This window comes from Arvicola amphibius, chromosome 12 (assembly GCF_903992535.2).
Source record: "Arvicola amphibius chromosome 12, mArvAmp1.2, whole genome shotgun sequence".
Taxonomy (NCBI): Eukaryota; Metazoa; Chordata; class Mammalia; order Rodentia; family Cricetidae; genus Arvicola; species Arvicola amphibius.
The window spans coordinates 42,863,158-42,886,078 of record NC_052058.2 but is presented as its reverse complement, the minus strand read 5'-3'; positions in this window follow the sequence as shown (position 1 = coordinate 42,886,078).

Genomic DNA, 22,921 nt, shown 5'->3' with positions numbered 1-22,921 from the left:
GGAGAGCTATGCTTGACTTTACTGGCTCTCAACTTAACAGGTAAGATTTACACTTGTAAAAGACAGAGAGAAGAAAAAACTGCTTGCAATAGAAGTTTAACAGTGGAACTGACAATAGTGGAGATCAGCTTAATATATTTTAAAGCAGGGTTGGATTAAATATACTGTTTGTTTTTTAAAGAGACTTAAATGTACATACCAATTTAAAACACGAAATTTATTGCTTTGTTAGTCTGGAATGAGATATAATGGGTAGACAATTATATCATTTAACAGTAAACATAGGTGCATTTAAGTTACATGTATACACACTCACACACACACACACACATTGGAGTTAACTCAAGTCACATGTATGCACACACATACATTAAACAGGAGTTGGGCAAAGTGGATACTTTTGGTGGGCTCTACCAAAGACATGTCACTGCACAAAACACATGTAACAGAGTCAGCAAGGGGAATTCAGAGACAAAAACATAAGCAAACCAGGGGACCAGGCAGGTATACCTCTGTAAAGATGGTGGGACTTGGTTACCTGACCTGGCCCTCAGTTAAGATGGTGTTGAGTCACCTTACCTCAGTCAAAATGACGATGGCCATGTGTTGCATGGAGAAGCCACATTTTTTTGAGCCGTAGGAGTTTTAAACTTAATAACAAGAGAGACCTAGAGGCGTGATCCACCCTGTCACCACAAGCTGCAGCAGGGAGCAAAGGCTGGAATCGAAAACAGCTGCCTTGTGGATCCAATTAATCTTGTCAGTTTCTGCAGGACCAGCGATAGCGGTGGCAGGAATAGAATAGAAGGAGTAGAAGTGAGAGGAAAAGAACATTTTCAGATGGATGGGGAAGGGGCTGCCCAGTGAAAGGAAAAGCAGAGATGGCAGGACACTGGCAGAGCATTTACAGGCAGGTGGCTGATAGTTTGAGGGTTTATATTCCATAGCTGAAAACTTGAAAACGGGTTTATATTCCATAGCTGAAAACGTAAAAACCCGTGACAAAAGAGACACCATGAGGCCTGTAGGGGAATATCTTTTCTCTACAGGAGGGATGTTAATGAAGCTGACTGACTCTGGTACAGGCTACATGGAAGCCAGAGAGGCTAGAGGCCATTCTGACCTCCCACTTTTTATTATAAAAAAGAGATGGGAATGTAATGGTCTGTTCTGTCCCTTTAAGGGATAAGCTCTGCCCACTCCCTCCCCCATCTGTTGCGGGAGCTCCTTCTGCTCCTTCAGCCAATAGCCGCTGAGATACCAGCGTGGTCCTTCTCTCTCTTTAAAACTGCAGCAACTGCCCTCCACTCACTCTCTGGCTTCTGGCTCTGCTTCGGCAACTAGGCTCCTTTCCTGATTGCATAGAGGGCTGTTGTCTGGGATGGTGATCTGTAAGTTTTTCCCCCTTAAATAGATAACCATTCTATTAATCATAATTCCAAACTGGTGTGGGATTGTTTGTGACTTACACCTTCACCCATCCACCAAGGCAAGCAGCTTTTCCTTCTGCTTCCAGCCTGTGCTCTCTCTGCCCCATCTCTCTTAGGAAGAGGTGGCTGCTGCTGTGGATCCTCTCCTCTCCTCTCCTCTCCTCTCCTCTCCTCTCCTCTCCTCTCCTCTCCTCTCCTCTCCTCTCCTGTCTTCTCCTCTCCTCTCCTCTCCTCTCCTCTCCTCTCCTCTCCTCTCCTCTCCTCTCCTCTCCTCTCCTCTCCTCTCCTCTCCTGTCTTCTCCTCTCCTCTCCTCTCCTCTCCTCTCCTGTCTTCTCCTCTCCTCTCCTCTCCTTTCCTCTCCTCTTCTGTCTTCTACTCTCCTCTCCTCTCCCTCTCCTCTCCTCTCCTCTCCTCTCCTCTCCTCTCCTCTCCTCTCCTCTCCTGTCTTCTCCTCTCCTCTCATCTCCTATTCTCACCTCTCCTCTCCTCTCCTCTCCTCTCCTTTCCTCTCCTCCTCTCGTCTCCTCTCGTCTCGTCTCCTCTCCCCTCTGTTTCCCCCCTCTCTCCCTCCCTTCCCCCTCCCTTTCTCTCTGCTCTTCCCACTTCTTCCTTTTCCCCCCTTTCCCCTCTATAACCCACTAAACAAATACCCACTTTCTCTGCATGGTGTGCCTATCTGTCTCTGTCTCTAACCCACTGCAGCTCCTTGTGGGACTGGTCTCTCACCCACCGCCTCCCACCCACCTGGGACCCACAGAGGCCTCTAATGGTGGGACCAGGTGCCCCTTGTGGCTGCCGTGGTCTCCCACTGCTGCTGCCCTAAACCACCAGCAGTGGCCCACTGCTACCCCTTGGGGAACTGCAGCATTTTACCATGACAGTTTGTCTTTCTGGGAACTAAACTCAGGACTCTGCATGCTAGGCAAATTTTCTACCATGGAGCTAGGGCCCCAACCTTAGTTTTCTTCTTAAAATAAAATTCAAAGCAAAGATGGCAAAGTGCTGACATTCATTAAATCCAGGCGGCATTTATATCTTGTATTATGAATGCCTTGATGTAATTTAAAAATAATACTAAAATGAAATTGCACACAAAGGACTATGGTATTAGCCTATGGTAGTGTACCCATTAGGGAGACAGAGGAATAACTGCTCCTGGAAACAATTGCTTGCACAATAAAATCCCTCTCCCCTCTGGCATCCACATTCCTCTTAGGGAGAGGTTGCTGTTGACTTGAGAAGTACAACTTAACAAGTTACTTCCTTCACCTTGAGGTGGAGGGTGTGACCTTGAGGTTGGTGCTGGCAGCTTCCCAGCCTTCAGAGGCAGTGTGAGACTGCTTTGTGTGGGAAACAGAGGGAGGTGGGGAGGGGTGAGGCCAGAGACAGAAACACTTCTGGAAGGCTGGCTTCGCACAGTTGAAGGGTGTGTGGCAGTATGTGCAGGACAGCTAGTTCTAGAAAATGAGACAAGAGTGACCCTCAAGAGCTTGTTTCTGGGAGAGCAAGCATTCCAGAGATGTTCACCTGGGACGGTGGTTCAGCCATAGGGGTGGGTCCATAATGCATAGTATGGGATATCCACTTTTGTGTAGCCTTCCAGGCCGGAGGCCCCAAGGCTGCCCTTCACCTTTCACAGGGTGTGCCAAAGCCTTGTTTCCACAGCGGTTCCCAGACATGGACTTGGTGCAGATGCTGTCACCATGGGTCTGTTTCCAGGAGACTGGGGTCCTCTGACAGTTACAGTGCTTCAAACCCCACAGTGGCCTTGCTACCTCTCCTTAGACCCCAGAGTGGCCTGAAGTGTGTGCTAGACCTCCCCTTCCTCTGTACTTGGTTTCAGACTAGAAGGAAGAAGGGAAAAAGATTGAAGCTATAGCATCCAGCCCTTGTATCAGGAAGGCCAAGTAGTCCTGGTGGCCTCCATAGGTTGCTATCCTACCAGCCAACAGGAGTTAGCTAGCCAGCCAGGCTGCCTTTCCTGAGAATCTTGCTTGTGCAGATCTGCGATCTCATCATTGGGGAAGCTGAGGCAGGAGAATGGCAGATTCTGTGATACACATAGTTATGCAGAGTGAGGTCTGTGTCACTAAATATAAAGTAACACACACACACACACACACACACACAGAGAGAGAGAGAGAGAGAGAGAGAGAGAGAGAGAGAGAGAGAGAGACAGCACAAGCATATTAGTTATCTCTGTACTTCACACATGGAAACGAACTGTTTCCAGGAGAGCATTAAGTTACATTGGGTATAGCGGGGCAGTCCTGGGATACCAGCACTTAGGAGGCTGAGTTGAGGCAGAAGGATCAGAGCTGCAGAGTGAGTTCAAAGCCAGCCTGGATAGCTTAGTAAGACACAGTCTCCAAATACAAACCTTTTTGCAAGGCCTGGGAATGCAGCTCGGTAGAAAAACATGTGCCTAGGGTATGCCATGCTGGGGTCAATCCCTAGCAGGAGAGAGAAGGGTGAGGAGGGATTTGAACATGGAAACTGCTGAGATTCCCTCAACATCATTAACACTAATATGGTCTTCTGCCACATAGCTGCCAGCTCAGCAGGCTTAGGGAGTGGAAAAGCACCTGTGACTTTCATCAGCCCATGGAAGAAACCCCCATGTTAAGTGTGTGACTTAGAAAGCCTTATTAAGGTTTTTATTAGTGAGTAGAAACAACCCAGAAAACTATCAAAAGCCGTCAGACCCGGATCTGATGCCGTCAGAAATAAGCTCTGGCAAACACCAAGATCCTGGGAGATTTTAAAACGTGTCTTTTCTAAGGAATTTGTAACCGGTAGGATTTATCCTACCCACATGCCAGCTAGAACAGGCTTTTGAAACACAAACTGTTCTTCAGAAACCACAAGTGTTTGCTGAGAAACTTCCACATGCCTCACACTGGACCAAGATGGGCAGGAGTCACATAGACTCAGTCTCTGCCCTTATGAGTCCTGCTCTCCAGAGAGACGGACAAGCCAGCCAATATCTACAGCAGCTGGTAATGTGGAGGGTGTCATGAAGCGGAGGGCAGGTCTGTGCCGCATTGACATTACACACTGTTATGCCCTGGTCCCAAAATTGGAGCCATAAAGATTAAAAAGGCCAGTGAAAGAAACATAGTTTGGCTCTGAGATCAGCCATCTCTGCCCTGGACCAAATGAACTAACTTCTCCTTAGGAAAACTCCGCCCCTAAGAAGTCCTGTATAAGCAGGGGGGAGAAGGAGGAGAAGAAGGTGGTGGTGGTGGTGGTGTGATGGTGGTACACACTTTAATTTCAGCACTCAGGAGGCAGAGACTCTTCCCCCATACAACATGTAGCTAATCTTCACGCCTGATTTACTCACAGATAAATACTCGTTTGTTTCCTGACTTTGCCTCCTCTGGAATTTTGTAAAAAGTGGACTTTGTGTCTGGCTTTCTCTTTTTTTCCTATTAGTATTTACAACATGTTAGGCTTTATCCTGGCATTTTCAAACAACATTTATCTGATTGATTCCCCGTTGTGCTCGCCCACCTAGCCCATAGTCTCTTGTCATGTGCCAAGGGTCCTAGAACCACTTGTCTCCTCTGTTTGCCCTGTGTTCTCCTGTCTAGCTTCCTAGCCTGTGCCCACACTCATCCCCACATGTATACACATATAAAACATTATAAACTAGGATCTGCACGTGAGAGAGAACATACAATTTCTGTTTAACCAAGCTTAATGTAGTATGTTCTGTTCTACCCATTTCCTGTAAATTTCATTTATCTTTTTGGCTGAATCACACTCATGTGTACACACACACACACACACACACACACACACATCACAATTTCCTCATTCGTTTTACCTGATGATGGGCATCTAGGCTGGTTCCATTCCGCTGCTATTGTGAACAGGGCAGTATGATAGCATGGAAGTCTGCGTATCTCTATGGCAGGACACGGAGTCCTTAGGAAATGTTCAGGAGTAACATTTTTGGGTCATGTGGTAGCTCTGATCTTGAGTTTTTGAGAAACTTCCAGACTGCTTGCTGTATTAGCTCTGCTCTGCTATACTCCCACCAGCAGGGAACAGGGGTTCCTTTTTCCTCCAACCTCACAGGCATTTATTGTTTCCTTTTTTCTTGATGATAAGCATCCTGACTGGGTCGAGATGGAATTTCAGAGTAGTTTTGCTTTGCAGTTAAGGATGTAGAACACATTTTATAAGTGCTTATAGGTCATTTGTGTTTTGTATTTTGATAACTGTCTATGCATTTTATATCCGCCAATAATAAATTAATTGAGAAGGAAATAATAAGGAAGAGTACCCCACCCACAATAGTTCCAAAAATAAGGAAAGAAAGCACCTGGAACTAAAGTCAACTAAGGAAGCAAAAGATCTCTACACTGAAAACTTCCACACAACGAAAAAGAAGTTAAAGATGAAGTCAGATGATGGAAATACACCAGTCTCCTGGATTAAGAGAAAATATTGTAAATATTGGCTATACTACCAAAAGTTGTCCACAGATTCCACGCAATCCCTATCAAAATACCAAAGAGGTTCCTTACAGAACTAGAAAAATCAATCCAAAAATTCATATGGAAACACAAAAGGCCCTAAACAGCTAAAGTAATTCTTAGGAGAAAGAGCATCACTGAAAGAATTATACCACAGAGCTGCAGGGACAATGACAGCATAGTGATGGTGCAAGACCCAACAGAACAGGATAGGGGATCTGAAAACGAACCTACCTAAGTTTTGATTTAGATGTCGAAAACACACTGGAAAAAAAAAATCTATTTGATAAACAGTACTGGTAAAATGGGTATTATCCCACCAGCAGAAGAATGAAATTGGATTCGTATCTCTCACTTTGTTTTGAAGGTTCATTCACACTGCTGCATGTATCAATAGCTTGCTTTTTTGTCCTGGTGACAGTCATCCACTATATATAGCAAATATGGTTTTAATGCATCCCAACCCTTGCTATGGAAAGAAGCTGGTTCAGGTCCAGTCTTGATAGTAAAGAGTGTCTAACTAAGTGGCTCATGCCTGCATTCCAGCACTTGGGAGGCTGTGCTGTGGGATGTGTTTCTGTATGCTGTGAATATGTGTTGCTCTCATTGGTTGATAAATAAAACTGCTTTGACCCATGCCAAAGCAGGATAGAGCCAGGTGGGAAATCCAAGCAGAGATAGAGGAGAAGAAGGGCAGAGTCAGGGAGAGGCCATCCTCTCTCTGGAACAACATGCCAGCAGACCAGTAATGCCATGGCTACATGGAAATACAAGGATTAGTAGAAATGGGTTAATTTAAATGTAAGAGCTAGTTAATAATAAGCCTGAGTCATTGGCCAAACATTTATAAGTAATATTAAGCCACTGAGTGGATATTTGGGATCTGGCGGGTGGGAGAGAAACCTCCAATGTCAAGGTTGAGAGTTGGAGACCATCTGCAACTATGTATTGAGTTGCAGGATATGCTTGGCCTTCAGACTGAGACACTGCCTCAAAGCAATAAACAAACAAAATAAGCAGTAAATAAGTAAATATATAAATAAGCAAATAAGATCGCAGGTCTGCAGAGGTGATGCTAAGTCAGATCCCCAACACCCAAGTCCAAACTTGGTCATGGTAGCACTTGTATAGATGTGTGCATCTGTACCCCAGTGCTGGGGAGACAGAAACAGGAAGATCACTGACCAGTCCAGCCAAGCCAGTGGGTTCTGGGTTCAGTGAGGGGCCGTGTCTCAAGAAATAAGGGGAAAAGTAGTTGAGACACCTGTTGATGATCTCTGACTTATTTCCACATGCATGTACACACATACACACATATTACCCTTCCACACACATACAACACCTCACACATACACAACCTCCCCCCCCCCACACCTTGATGCACAGTGACTTAGCTTGGAAACATGATTTTTGGGTGATAGCTTACTACTAATTTTAGTTCTCAAGAAACTAAATTAGAAATTTATTGATAGCAAATTTTCATGAGCCAAGGAGTGACGTCACCTTTAACACTTTGAGGGACTCGCATACGGACCCACTACTTTTCTTGTGGCACTTTGTGTCCAGTGTCACTCAGGGGCATTTTGTCCAATTGTAGTGACTGGTGGGAGGGTGGGGTCTGAGCCAGGATAGGGCCAGGCCGCATGGAGCCCAGTCAAACAAGCCCTTATTTGTGCAAGGGCTTTCTGGAGCTGGGAGCGTGTTGTCCTGCATTTCTTTCTTTCTTTCTTTCTTTCTTTCTTTCTTTCTTTCTTTCTTTCTTTCTTTCTTTCTTTCCTTCCTTCCTTCCTTCCTTCCTTCCTTCCTTCCTTCCTTCCTCCTCCTCCTCCTCCTCCTCCTCCTCCTCCTCCTCCTTCTTCTTCTTTTGGTTTTTTGAGACAGGGTTTCTTTGTAGCTTTGGTGCCTGTCTTGGAACTAGCTCTTGTAGACCAGGCTGGCCTCGAACTCACAGAGATCCACCTGCCTCTGCCTCTGCCTCCTGAGTGCTGGGATTGCCCGGCCATCCCACATTTCTAACCCTGTGTATCTCTTGTTCTCAGGACCATGCCTTAGCCGTCTCCTAACTCAGCCTTCACTGCCTCCTCCAGTTTCAGCTCCCATGCTCCTACCCTGGGCCTGGCCCTTTCAAGCAGAGAAAGGGGCTCAGTTCCTCACCTTTGCCTCCAGCTCCTTCTAACCCCCAGCTCTTCCCCTCATCCTGGAGTCTCTTCCTCTTCCCGAGTTTGGCATGTTACCTGCTGTGGTGGTTGGTGGGGGACACAAGCAGAGGCTGGAGCATACTTGAGCAGTTGGAGTGACCCTCGTTCCTCAGAGTCACCACGAGAGGAACTGAGTTGGCACAGGCCTGGGTTCCACAAATTGAGGATGGTGTGGGAAGTTCTTCTGTATATGTGTTGTTTTTTATTGGTTAATGAATAAAGAAGCTGCTTTCGGTCAATGACTTAACAGAATATAACCAGGCTGAAAACGATACATACAGAGAGTAGGCAGAGTCAAAGAGAAGCCATGGAGCCCCCAGAGGGAAAAGACGCAAGATGCCAGCAGGAACCTTGCCAGTATGCCATGAGCCTCATGGTAAAATAAAAAAAAATAAAAATGGGTTAACCAAATATATAAGAGCTAGCTAGCAATACACTCAAGTGATTGCCCAAACAGTGATTTAAATAATATAGTTTCTGTTTGGTTATTTCTAGTCTGGGCAGCCGGAAATGAACAAGCGGCCTCTCTCCTACGACATGAAGAGGCAAGCCTACCGAGCCCATCAGAGTGTCACAGGGCCACCCACCCAAGCCAGCGTGCCAGCCGTCCCAGGCCTGCCTGTGCACGCTCAAGGGCAAGGTGTGCAGTGATATATTGTGACCCTAGCTCACCAGCCAGCATCCCTCCCATTCACTCCCAGCCTGGCCTTTCTGCTGCATCCCCACATCCCACAGGGCTTTGACCAAGACCCCCACCCCCACCCCCACTCAGAGCCATGCCAACGCACATCCCAGCTTCCCCTCTGGTCTACCCTTCCCCCAGACTGGGTAGCATCTTCGAGGGCACAGGCCTCATCTCAATCCTTTCAGAGAACTGTGTGTCTGTTGTCTGGCACTCTGCTTAGGGAGCCTCTGTTGGACAGCATCGAATCTGGTTTGTTTCTGCATCCTGCCTTTCAGGCTCCACAGGACCATTGATCCATATCCTTAGAGAGAAAGTGGAGGAAGCGTCTAAAGCAAGACCCCTTTATGGAATTTCCTTTCCGTTTTTCCCAGTACGTGGGTCCTCTGTTCTCACTGGGTGCAGAAAATGCTATGGTACCCAGGAAGTGACAAATCCCACCCTGGCCTGCCCTTCTGCCACCAAGAGCAGCACCTCCACATGGGTCCTCTTAATGGCCTCCCTGATGACACTGGGGACTGATCTGCCACTTCTGGAAAGCCTTTAAAGGAAAACAAGATGAGCAATCAGAAACAAAATCAATTCTGCCCTGTCTGAGGAGCTGCAGCAACGGCAGAGCCATCTCCCCACGCTGTGTGCAGGAAAATGACCGTGCTTTATTTTTTATCTTAAAGGGGGTAATTTGGAAGATGGGGCCATTGGCCTTCTGTAACGGCTGCTCTCCAAGAGTGGACGGTAGTCCTGTGCCACCATCTCAGCAGTGAGCAATTTGGAGAGGTCCCAGTTGTTCATTTCCTAAGTTTACCACGGCAGGGCCTCCGGGCTGCGCTCTGGGTCCCGCCTGATTTTGCCCTTCCTCCGTGCCACCGGTCTACAGGTCACCTGTGGGGCTGAGGGTCGTGAGGACAATACGCGTTCCTTTTAGCCCCCACACAGACCCTGTGGTAGCATCCTACCACTGACCTACACCTCTAAACGAACTCTTGTGGCTTTCAAGTCTTCATCACGATGAAGGTAGCAGACTAGAGAATACTCCAGAAACTGAATAAAGGTGGGGAGAACGGCACGAACCCAGAAGTCCCTCTCATCCTCTGAGAAAGTGGCACTCATCCCTACTATTGCAATATTTTAAAATTACGGTGCGTGTGTGTGTGTGTGTGAATGAGTGTGAGTATGCAGGGTTGTACATGTGAGTGTAGGTGCCCATGGGGACCAGAAAAGGGTGTCCGAATCCCTGGAACTGAAGCTATAGGGTGGTTATGAGCTGACGTCATGTTGGATACTGAATTTGGGTCTCCCGATGTGAGCAGCACGCACCTTGTGCCTGCTGAGTCATCCCTTCAGACCTCCTCTTCTGTCTTGATGTGCTTCTCCCCGCCTCTCCTCTTTATTTAGTGCAAGCCTGCATGTAAGCAGGCTTGTTCATCCAGGAAGTTGGTGTGATTTCACTAGCTCTATCTGACATCCTGAGTACCCTTGTCCTTGTGTTCAGGGATAGTTCGTCCCTAGAGCTGCCTAGGGCCAACACTAGTCTTAACTGGCCCATGAGATGATATGAACATCAAGGTTCTTGTTGGGGACTAGAAGTGCATGACAGAAGTGGGGTTGAAAGGAATGCTGGGTACCTGTCAGTCCATGCAGGACAGCCTATAGAACAGAACAGGCACGAAGCATACTGTGGGTCACCAGCTCATGAGTATTGTCCTATAATGCCACTTAGAGACACAAACAAATGTTCCATGTGCTAACCTATAAACTTGCAGAATTGTGATCCAGTTCTACAAGCTACACAAAAAGAGCAGAGAGAAGGCTGCCCCCAGAGTTCTGGAATGACTCAGAGGAAGACCAGATCCAGGAGTGGAGGGCAGCTTGCAACTATGCCCCTTCTCCAGCGCTGGCAGGGCGTGGCTACCCACTTTTGCTGCCTGGAACTTGCTTGCTCTGTGGATTCAAACCAGGTTCAAGGCCAACTTTTTCTTTTTTTCCCCTTACTGTGAAACTGACTCCAGTGTGTTTGTGTTTTGTTTTGTTTTTAAAAGTTGAATTGGAGCTTACTAAAAGACATTTTTAGAGTTGGGGACGTAGCTCAGTTGGTGGAGTGCTTGCCTAAAACTTCTTCCCCCCCCCCCTTTTTTTGTTTTTTTTGAGCAGGGTTTCTGTGTGTACCCCTGGCTGTCCTGGAACTCGCTCTGTAGACCAGGCTGGCCTCAAACTCAGAGATCTGCTGGCCTTTGCTTTCTGAGTGCTGGGATTAAAGGTGGGCACCTGCACCGTTTGGCACCTATAGCGTATACAGTGTGGGGTACGAGGGAGAAAAGCAAGACACACCCGAGAGCATGGATGTAGGGTTCTCAAAGAAGAGTTGCCTGCCCTACTCTGCTCTCTATTGGACTGTTTCAGTTTGTTCTTTGAGGCTTCAGCTCAGACAGCCCAGGCTGGCCTCAAATGAAACTGTCATGCTCCATAGCATGAGGGGGAGGAGCTTGAGCTTCTGCTCCTCCTACATCCACTTTCTATATGCTGGGATTAAATTACAGGCATGTGCCCCCATGCCGAGTTTAGGCGGTGCTGGGAATCAAACCCAGGGCTGCGTGCGTTCTAGGCAAGCGGTCTACTGGCTGAACTACAACCCCAGCTTCCCGGGGTCGGTTTGAAGGAGCGTGTGAAGTTCAGGGGAGCTTCTGCACACATGCTGAGAAATTAATATACCTCCCCAAAACACCCACCTCCCCCCGCCCCCCCCCCCCACTCACGCACTATCAGCAAAAGGGAAGGCCAGAAACTCCTGGAGTCACTGGCAGGAGCAGAGGCACTCCTGTCAATGTCAGACTATCGGTGAAGGCGGGAAACGCTAAGGAGGCACAGGAGTGCCTTGGGGCTGTGTGTAGAACTAAGTGTCACAGAGGAGTGAGAAAGCCTATGCTATGCAAATGAGCCTGCAAGCCTTGCTCTATGCAAATGACCCCCAAAGCTCAGACCAGGAGACTACCTGCTTGCTCTGAACACCCTTGCTGATTGAGCTCCTGTACTTTCTCTCTGCTCTGGCCTGCTTCCTGTTTCTTGGACAGACTTTTTCTGGTAAAGAACTTCTGCAGCTGTCCATATGTCTCTGTGCAATTCCTGGTTTAATGACACAAGAACACAGAGCCCCTCCCTGAGGGGACTACTGAGCCCCAATACCCATCAATATCAAATCATCCGGGGCTATTTTGTAAAGTTCTTCCATTTTTTGCTGACCTGGGATAATTCTCCAAACTATTGTAATTCAGTTTCCAGACTTAAAGCAACTTGTTTTGTGAGATTCAGGCCTTCTCTCCCTGGATTCAAAGGCAGCCTGTCTGCAAGCACAGACTACGGGCTCACCTGTCACCTGGCTCAGAACCTACCTGTTTCCTATGAGAAGTGACACCAGGTTCTCCTTACAGCTCCTTTATGAGTAAGTCTTACTCCCGAGGACAGTCTGCCTCAGTGGCCCCTTGGGTTTGAAATCTGGAACCGTTCAGAATGGTAGTGTACATTTCTTCCAGATACTGGCTCAGGATCAAGGTTTGGATTCTTTATTCTGGCAGCCTGACCCCAGCATAATGCTAAGAAACCGACCTTCTACAGTTAACCAGAAGCTTAAGGAATTCTTCTCTGCAGTATTTCTAAGATAACTTTCTGCCATTTTATCTAGGAATATACATACAATGTATACACATATTCTCTCTCTCTCTCACACACACACACACATATTGCAAACTGTGATGCCCAAAATTAGGTGTTATGGGCTGGAGAGATGGCTCACGGGTTAAGAGCACTGCCTGCTCTCCCGGAGGTCCTGAGTTCAATTCCCAGCAACCACATGGTGGCTCACAACCATCTGTAATGAGATCTGGTGCCCTCTTCTGGCCTACAGGCATACATGGAGGCTGAACACCGTGTACATAATAAATAAATAAATCTTAACAAAAAAAGAATTAAAATAATTAAAAAAAGAAAACAAAAAAAGAAAACAAAATTAGGTGTTATATAAACAGGGACCTCAAAACCAAGATGAAACATACAGAAAAGCAACAATGCACACAAGCATGGAGAAATCCCAGAAGAATGATGGAGTCACTTTGTCTGTGTTTGTAGGTTCCTTTCTCTTCAGGTGGATCAACTTGGAAGCTTTAGATAACACCTCCTTCATATCCTGAAAAGCTTGCTTATATTTTTCTGAAAAGCTGGTGCTTCATAAATGGAAGAGAATGTATTTCTGCTCATTCTTATTCTATCATAACTGGCTCCGCAAATGAAACATTAGTTAACAGCGTACATGCTTTTGTCGAAGAGCAGGAAACCAGGCCGCATGCTCAACTAACTCAGCAGATGTGATGGAAACGAGAGACGCCCAAGAAAATGAGGGTTACCCTGCCTGGGAACGGGGAACTGGCAAACAGAAGCCAAGTCCAGACAGAACTGGAAACCTGCTCTGCTATTGAGAGAGTTTATGGTCACGGGGTTGTTGCAGTTTCTTGGCAGGCACAGCCCAAACTTGACAAACTGCACTCAGAACGTCTGCAGTTGATTGTGGGTAGACTATCTCTCATGCAGTTAAGATGTTGAAGCTTCACTCCTCAGACCCAGTCGGGCTTTGGAAATCTGAGATGCCATACCTAGTTCTAGACGTTACTCAGAACACCAAGAGCTGGCCGGGGCAAAAGCAGGGGACTGGGACTACAGAGATGATTCTCAAACTGTGGCCAATCTGGATGGAGCAGAGGGAGTGGGGTTCCAATAAAAGAGTCCACCATCCTATGTTTTTCAGTAGCCGTCCAGGGTAGGGCAGGTGCTGGCTACATACATAGTCCTCAGGAGATGCTGGTGCAGTGGTGGCACTTAGATACTGGCCTAGAAGGATAGAGGGCACAAACACAATAATCCTCTTGAAATCTGGGCCTCACTTAAGGTGAGGCAGAGGATGGACAGACCCAGAGTTTCCATCAATGCTCTGAGAAACACCTGCTGCTCTTTCAGGGTGAACTTTGCAAGGCTAATGGAGGGGAAGATGGATCCTGCATAAATCCAGGGTACTTCAAAGCAGGGCTATAATGCTGAGCTCTCCAGAGTGTGGTCAGGGACACGCCATCATCTTGGAGAAGCTTGTACCCAGGGACTTGTCTATAGACTGAGAACTTATGAAGTCCTGGGCTTGGATGAGGCTTCAAGCCTGGATGAAGGATCAGCCTTGTGGTTGGGACACAGCATTGATGCTTCCTGGGTAGGGACAATGGAAGCCACTCAAATCCCCTTCACATAGGCCACAACGACAAGACTGGCAACCTTCTGAACATCATTCTGGGGCTGCACAGCAGTTACTCCTGAGAAAGTTCTTTCTAAACTAGATGTCACTTGCTATGAGAACCAGAACTGCTGCCCCACAGGAAGTAGGGGCAGGGACTGTGGGACATGCGAGTCACATGGAGAGTGACTCAATCCATAGCCTACAAAACTAATAAGACAAGTTCGGAAAGAGAGTGGACACAGGTGGACATAGGTTTGAGCACTCCGCTGAGTCCTGTGTCTTGGATGGTGCAGGCTGCTCACTATTTTGACCCTCAATGTACTCAGAAATGACCAACCTCAATAAAGAATACTTCAGTCTCCATCTGCTTCCTACCACAAGACCCATAAAAGGGCACTGGGTAGGACAATATCCTCCTCCCTCCTGGTTCATGTTTTCTTACTCTTCTTGGGCATGAGATGATAAGTCTGGAAGTCATTGGCTCAGGGTGACTTTAGTGATCATGGACTGTCCCATGTCCAAACTCTTAAGCACTGAGAAAGGCTCTATTGCTCCAGAATCAAAAAATGAACAAAAAATTGCCCCAAACAAACAAAAAAGCAAACAAACAAAAACCAAAAACAAACCCATGTCACTAGAAGGGACAAGATCAGGTCTTCTCTGCTCAGCAACAGAATGCATAAGGTCTGGGTCCCAGTAAGGGATGGAGAAAGCTCCATGGACACATGCCAACAGGTCCAGGGCCTGTTGCCTTTGCTTCATTAGAAATGAATAAAGTTTGCCTACCTGCAGGACAAGGCCAGCAGGGCTTCTGGAAAGTAGTCAAGCAGGGATTGAGGGAGGGGACTCTCGAACAAAGCAGAGCCTAGAGATTACAAAGCACAAGTGAGATCCACCAGATTGCTAAAGGTCCGGGAGGGATTCCGTACCTACTGTACACCCCTGGAGACTGGGACTGGGACTGATTGCTTATTAATGGATAGGCTCTTTCTTTCAGAGGTGGTAAGAGTTTTCTGGGGTGCCACAATGCTGGCAGCTGCAGGACTTGATGACCGTATCAACACTAACTGGTGAATTTCGTGTTATGTGACTTGTATCTCAGTTCTCCAAACTATCCTCTTTCAGAATTCATTTGTCCTCAACCCCTCTCTCATCCCCATTTCCGAGAGCAGTAGCTTCTGTGAGGAACTTTTCTCTCTTTCTCGTACCCACAGCCTCTTCATAGGTGGCTCCCTACAGAAGCCAGGGTGATGGCTGCTGGGTTATTTTTGTAAAGAAAAGGCAAGCTGCTTCCTTTGTAGTGTGGGACATCTGTTGAAGAAGGGGAGGTCACACAATCCCGTTTCTGTCTTAAGAGGGATTTAAACAATCCTCTGATCTCTTAAATATTTAAAAAGATTATTTTTGAAGCTGGTGTTGAAGTGGAGAAAGCAGGATGTAGGGAGCTACAGCTTCAAAGTTGGACTCCTTAAAACAGCACAGAAGCTAACAAAGCCGTCTCGCATCATAAAACTAAAGTGGACGGAACAATTACCCGTGGACTCCCCTCAAACTGGAAGCCTTTCTTACAGCGAGCAAACACGGATCTCCGTGGACTAATGAGAAGTGAGGCCATTTTACTTGTAGATTTTGTTTTATAGGAATGACGGTTCCTTCCGGATCTCACTGCACAGATTTTTTTTTTTAAGCCAGGGAATTATATACGGTGTGCTCTGCTCTAAGAAAATGTGCTGCATAAACTCAAAACAGTATTGCCTTAAATCATAAACGTTTATGTAAACAATACAAAATCACCTGCTGAATTCTAGGTGGTACTCAAATTACAGATACAAAACATTTTTCATCCACTCCATAAAATTCCCACACCTACACAACTGCTTATGCTCAGGGCTTCAAGAGGAACGATATGCTTCCCAGGAATGGGTCAGGGTAGATGGGGCGGGATGCTGGGTGCCTGATGGGTCAGTATGGATGGGGCAGGATGCTGGGCACTTGGTAGGCCAGGGCGGATGGAGCAGGATTCTGGGTGCCTGATCGGGCAGGGTGGATGGAGCAGGATGCTGGGTGTCTGATGGGCCAGGGTGAATGGGACAGGATGCTGGGCACCTATTGGGCCAAGGTGGATAGGGCAGGATGTTGGGCACCTGATGGGCAGCTCAACAGGCTAGGACCAGTTCCTCTGCAGCAAGTAAGGGCCACGCCTTATTTCTTTCCTAAGCCACAGTAAGTTACAGACTTTCTCGTCTTCCCCTTGTCTAATCTCTCTGTTGAAGAAAGGGTCTCTTGTCCTGTATAGTCCCCTGCTCTTTTGTGAACCAGGGTATCACTCTGTGGCGGGCTAGCCTGGAACTTGCTGTGTGACTCAGGCAGGCCTCAAATTCACCATGCTTTAGCCTCTAAACCCCCAGTGCTGGGATTACAGTAGGTGTGTGGTGTGCCTGTAATACTTCCACCTAGGCAAGCAGATCTTCCTTCTGCTTCCAGCCTGCACTTTCTCTGAGGCCTCTCCTCTCTCTCTCTCTCTCTCTCTCTCTCTCTCTCTCTCTCTCTCTCTCTCTCTCTCTCTCTCTCTCTCTCTCTCTTTCTCTCTGTTTCTCTCTTCCTCTCTCCCTCTTTCCCACTTCTCTTTCCTTCCCTTTCACTGAATAAACTATATCCAAACTCACTCTGCATGGTGTGCCTATCCATCTTGTCTCTCACCTGCCATGGCTCCTCATGGGACCTGACTGCCCCTTGTGGCCTGCCACACTGCCACCCCTAGGGGAACTGCATAGTTTTATCTAAACCATTACATTGGTGTCTGTGACTCGGCCAGGCTCTCTCCACTTTCCCTCCTGCCTGTAGGTGGGTTGACTGAGGACATGTGGAACCCTGGGCTAGGGTACTAGGTTTCTTTATAACAGCCCCATTTTCTATCTGCCTGAATGCCGACCCCCATGCACACCAGAAGCTTCGGTGGTGAGTTTTCCCCTTCCAGTCAGCTTAACCATTTCTCTGAACCTGAGGAATTGACCATTGAGCTCCCAGAAATCCTCTGGTGTTCCTAGAAAGGGGGAAAGCCCCCAACCACAGTCTTCATGGCTATGGTTGAGCCCTTCACTGACATTCATCCCTGGTTGCTTCCCATAGTTAAAAACGTGTCCAGACTCACGTCTGGTCCATATGCTTTTCACTGACTTGACACTGCTCTAACTACTGGCTTATGGGTGGTTTTGCCTGCCTGGATGCCAAATACCACTGTTTACAGCATATTTGGTATGTTGTTTGGACTGAGGGCTATTTTGTTGAAAAGAAAAAGAAAAGCTGTTGTCTAAAGCGTGGCTCAGGAGATGAATGTTGAAAGGCTAACTCTGTGGCCACTACCCCACAGATCTGCCGTCTTTCGCCACCAATTCTCTTACAGCTTCTCCCAGCGTCAATTCCATTTTCCTGTCAGGTTGGTCTATACTTCAGGTACCCCAGCCAGGAAACTGGTTCTCAGAAAGCCCCAGGGGAACAGTGCACCGACACCTTAAAACATTACCAGCAGACTTACCTGCTTCTTCAGGGTAAGTCTGTAGGGCTTTGGGTTACGGATGTATACACCAACATGGCTGAATCCCCAAAATTTACTGAGTGAGGGAAAACAGACACAACCCAGAACCAACAAACCCCCAGGGAGACAGATGTCCCTGGGGGTGGGGGTGGGACTGACAAGATGCATTAAGGAAATTTTTGGGGTGAATGAGATGTTCCACCTCTTGTTTGGGGTACTGTCACAAGTGAACAGAGCTGTCCAAGTCTTCTATCTTGGTGCATTTTATTATTGTTTCGAAAGTTTTGAAAATGAAATACATCAAGATTCTTATTGGGTTTTTATGAAATACACCTCTGACCAAGCTTTTAGGGTTGGGGGGTTGCTAGGTTTGCATTCCAGTTGCAAAACTCCTAACTATATATAGGACCTTTCCCATTAACCAGCTTTTCTTACACTTAGTTTTCATGTCTATGGATTGGTAAAATAAATGGTGCTTGGCACAGAAGGAGCCGAGCATCTGGGTGAGCTGATGCCCCAAAACTCTGTGCAAGTGATATGGGTTCCACTTCTCCTTCCCCAAGTTTGTTCACGTTTCCTGGCCGCGTCCTGCTGGCCACTACTCTTTTTCTCACACCACAGGACTTCATCCTTTCAGACTGCACACCCACAGGCTCCACTCCTGAGCAGAATGCTCTGGAATGGAGGCAGGCAGTATCGGCACTGTGGCATCCCCAAACCATGAACAGGCTTGTTTGTTTACAGCAGCAAAAACAGACTATGGGAGGTGGGGATGCAGCCGGGATTTCTGCTCCATCCCACTGCAGGAGGTCATTCTACTCACCACACTCTTGACCAAACATTGTTCTAAGGTTCTTGAATCTACCTGAACAAACCCCATGAGAGTTACTTACCTTCCAGTGGTTCTATTCTGCCCTTGGTCACTTCAAGATGTACCATCGTAATATGGGTGTTTTGTGGTTTCCATAGTGTTGAGGTGGGGAAGTGGGAGGTGGAGAAGGATAGGAGAGAGAGGAGAAGGAGGAGAAGGGGAGAAACATGAAGCGGGAGGAGAGAGGACTTACCGTGGACCCGCTGGCCTCCATTCTGTGGCTGTTGGGCCTCTCCAGGATAAGCTGGCTAGGCCTTTATTCCAAAGCCTGGCATTTCTCCCCAAAGCACCCATTCTGACTAAAGAGGGGAACTCAAGTGAATCCGCAGGAAAGCAGAAGGAAAGTGATATTTTAATTTTACCCAGTTCAGAACACAAGCAGACCCAGGAATGCGCCTGTAATCCTGACTCATGAATGCATCAATGCTTTATTTTAGGGAACAGAAATGGGTTCAGTCCAAATTGGCCGTGAAGTGAATAAACACTGCTTTCCCACTGAATTCAGCTCTAAAACAACGGGAAATCTTTCTATGAGAACTGGAAAGAGAAAACAAAAACAACAAAACCACACAGCAGTGCAAAGCCTTACTGCCAGGAGAAGCGAGTCCCAGGGCTGACCACGCTGGCTGCAGCACAATGGACCTCCCTGCCTGCAGGCAGTCTGGGTCGCCTGCCCAAATACCAGGCTGTACGGATTGCTCCAATTTCCTCCAGCTTCACCCCATTTACTCATTACCTGAGGTCCATTCAACAGCTGGCCCAGCATGCCTTTGGTTCAATGGTCTGGGCTCCTAATTAAGCAATTAGTAAATTTATAATTATACACATCAAATTCATGTGCACTGGGAAGCCATGCTGCACAAGGTTATTTTGTATGTGAGCTTCGCAGCCACTTGGACGTCCCTTTAAGGTTCAGTTCCTTAGTGGCTATTCAAACCGGCTCAGCCAGCTTGTCTACAGGGGAATGAGTAGTGTAGAGGTGTAGAGCCTGGGGATTAGAGGAAGGAAAGAGTGCACACACACACACACACACACACACACACACACACACACACACCGTGGGTTTATTGAACATTTATTGAGAAGCTATTAAGAAGGGCTAGGGACAAGACCAAAAAGGGGAGAAGAGAAGGGGAATTATTATTCTGAGACAGTGATGGTAGAGACAGCGCTGCAGAAATAACGAGATAAATGCAGACTTCTGTCCCAGTTGACAGATCTCTTTATTCATTCTCGTTTCTATTGCCCAAAGACATACCATCTTCTCAGTTGTTGAGAAGCCCTGGTTTTCAAACTAGAGTGTTTCCTTTCGATTGAAAGGCCAAGCTGGTGAGATGGGTAGATGCCGGCCACCAAGACTGACACACACGGGGGAGGGAGAGAATCCCCAACTGAAAGTTGTCCTCCGACTCCACAGGAGTGGTATGGAACATATGCCTCCTACTCCCCACAGTAAATAAATCAAAGTGAATTTTCCTAAAAGGAACTTTAGTTAGCATCCCCTGGAAGGCCCCTGCCTTATCCCCACATGAGAATGTACTGTCCAGGGCACCTTGCTGCTTTGTTAATTAAAATGTGGCCAGAACTAAGGCTGTGCAGTGTGGGTGGTTTGAATACTTGATCGCCCAGGCTGGCCTTCATACAGAGAAAGGTGGGAAGATAGGAGTGGAGTCTGCAGAGCCTGAGAGGGTTAGGTCCTCAGGAAGTCACTCTTCTTAGCTGGACCACCTTAGCTAAGGTCATGGGCTTTCCGGGTTCACCTCCTCGCTGTTAAGTGGGAGGCAGCGTTGCTCCCTAACTTAGAGGGCTTGTTTTGGGGATCCGAGGAGAGAGATGTCAAGAATCCCTGGAAGCCTGTGGTGGTTCAGCATATGTGACTCTTAGATCTGTGTCTACCTGTAACCTGAACCCCTACTCTGCAGTGCCAGCCCACAGAGACAGCGGGCCGCATCTGCAAACTCTACTCACAGCTAAGCTGGCACCTCGCCTGGCCAGGGTGTCAGACTAATCTTCAGCCAGGGCAACACAATTAACCTATTTGACTAACGCTTACCTCCCATCCTCCCCTTGCTGCTGCATGCCTCCTGCCAGGATGGAGTTCACTGTCCACTCCTTGAGCCCTTCCTTCTTCAATGTCTTGCCCTGTGGCACAGCGGAGCCCATTCCTGGGCACCTTCCCTTCCTGTGAGGACACACATGGAGTCCCATACCTGTGCTAAATCCACACAACCTAGTTTCCCACTCGTGTTGGGCAAGAACTCTACCACTGACCCATCTTATTTTTAATTTTGAACCCAGGTCTCTATCAGTTGCTCAAGGCTATCCTTGAATTTGCTCTGTAGCCTGAACGTGCAACCCCCCCACTCTCAGCCTCCTGGTCAGATAGGATTACAGGCCTGTGTCATCAGGCTTGTTCTGCTGGTAGCATAGGCACTCGCTCCTACAGGCACACACATCCTTGGCTGTCACCAACTGCACATCAGTACGACAACCCCACTCTCGCAGACACCTCTCCCTGAAACCTGTCTCCTCCCAGTCTGTAGAGTGACCCTGCTCAGAGTCCTGGAGATCCAGCTTGCAGGATTCTCAGTCAGTGCAGGGATCTGCCCACAGCCGGGCTGTCCTCCCTTCTCTGCAGGCCTTGGGTGCTGTGAAGTCGTCTGGTACTGCATGTCTAGTTCATGTCCCCAGGACTGCATTTCTGTCATGGTCCTGATGATGCCAATGCTCTGAGCAGCCAATGGCCTTCTGATGGCCTCCTTTCTCCAGGTCACTTTCTCCACTAGCAGGTTCTCTCATACTGTTCATGTTTTTTGCTTTCTTTTCTGGCAGTAATAAGGATTGAACTGTGAGCCTCTTGCATGCTAGGCAAGTACTCTTCCACTGAGCTATATCTCCAGCCCCCTTCCCTTCCTCCTTCTCTTTCTCCTTTTACTTTTTTTTTAATTCTTTATCTTTTTTATAAAAAATTTCCATCTCCTCCCCTCCTCCCCCCCCTCCCTCCCCTCCCTTCCACCCATACCCCCACTCCCTCCCTCTCCAAGCCAAAGAGCCATCAGGGTTCCCTTCACTATGTTAAGTCCAAGGTCCTCCCAGCTCCCCCTTCCTTTTACTTTTTGAGACAAGGTCTTGCACAGTTGCTTAGTCTTCGCCCATGGATTAGCTGGGACTTCAGGTCTATGCCCCTAGGCATGGCTACCTTCCATTCTTAAACCCCTCGTTTTTATTATACTTTTTATTGACTGATTTTGCTACTTGACAATTTCATGCATATTTATAATCTATTCTGATCTTTCCATTATCTCCTGCCCACCCTTGCCAACACCCTCCCCATTTCTTACCAGACTCATGAGTTTTGTTTTTGTTTTGACCCATTTAGTTTAACCAGGGCCATCTGCATAACCACCAAACTGGAAGTGTCCACTGGAGCCTTCTGGGGTCAAGCAGCACTTGACTGAAGGTCATGGTTTCCCCACTTCCTCGCTCCCCTCCCTGACGGGTCCTCAGAGCTGTCTTCAGCCTGACTGCTAACAGGCCCGTTCTTCCGTGCACCCTGTGAAGGTATCGGCAGTTTCTGTCTGTGTTCACGGCTGTGCATAGATATGAACAGACAGTCCTCTCCCTTATTTTCCGGCTCTCACCTTCTTCCCACAGCTCTCTTCTGCAGTGCCCCTGAAATGCACAGAGGTACCCCTCAGCACTCAGCTGTTAGCTCCTCATAACACCGTGTGCAGCCACTATTCTCCTCATTCATCAGCACTCACCGCGGAGGCTCCCCTGATTGAGGCTAAGGGCAGCATTAACCCTTTCCTTTGACCAAACACCTTTTTTGAGCTAGCTGTAATGGCTAATCTACATACCTTAGCGTGTAAGCCATGAAGGTGTTTGCACAAGTGTCCACCCAAGGAGGGGAGTCCCACCCTTAGTGTGGGTAGCATCATCCCATGGGATCTCAGAGGGAAAAGGAGAAATCGAGCTAAGGGTCTGAATTCATCTCTCTCTGCTTTCTGACTGTGAGAACCACGTGACCAGTCACCTCAGGCTCCCGCTGCCATGCCTTCCCCCACCATGATGGACTGGATTCCTTCTTAAATTATGAGGCAAAATAAACTCCCTTCTTCAAGTTGCTTTGTCAGGTATTTTGCCATAGCAACGAGAGCAGTGGTTGCTAGACTCTCCCATCTCTGTCTCCTGGTAAAGGACTCAAGGACTTTTCTACCTAGGCAGCCTCCACTTATCCCAAATTTTACCATTTTTTTTTGATCTTTACACTTTTTATTATAAAAGTAACATATATTATATCTCTGTGTGGATATACATCACATGTGTGTGTGTGAGACATAGAAATTAAGGCTCTTCCACCTTATAAAAAGCTTGATTTAGTATTTTTTAAATTGTGTGTTTGTGCATGCTAGTGCATGTGTGGAGGTCAAAGAGCAGCTTTGTGA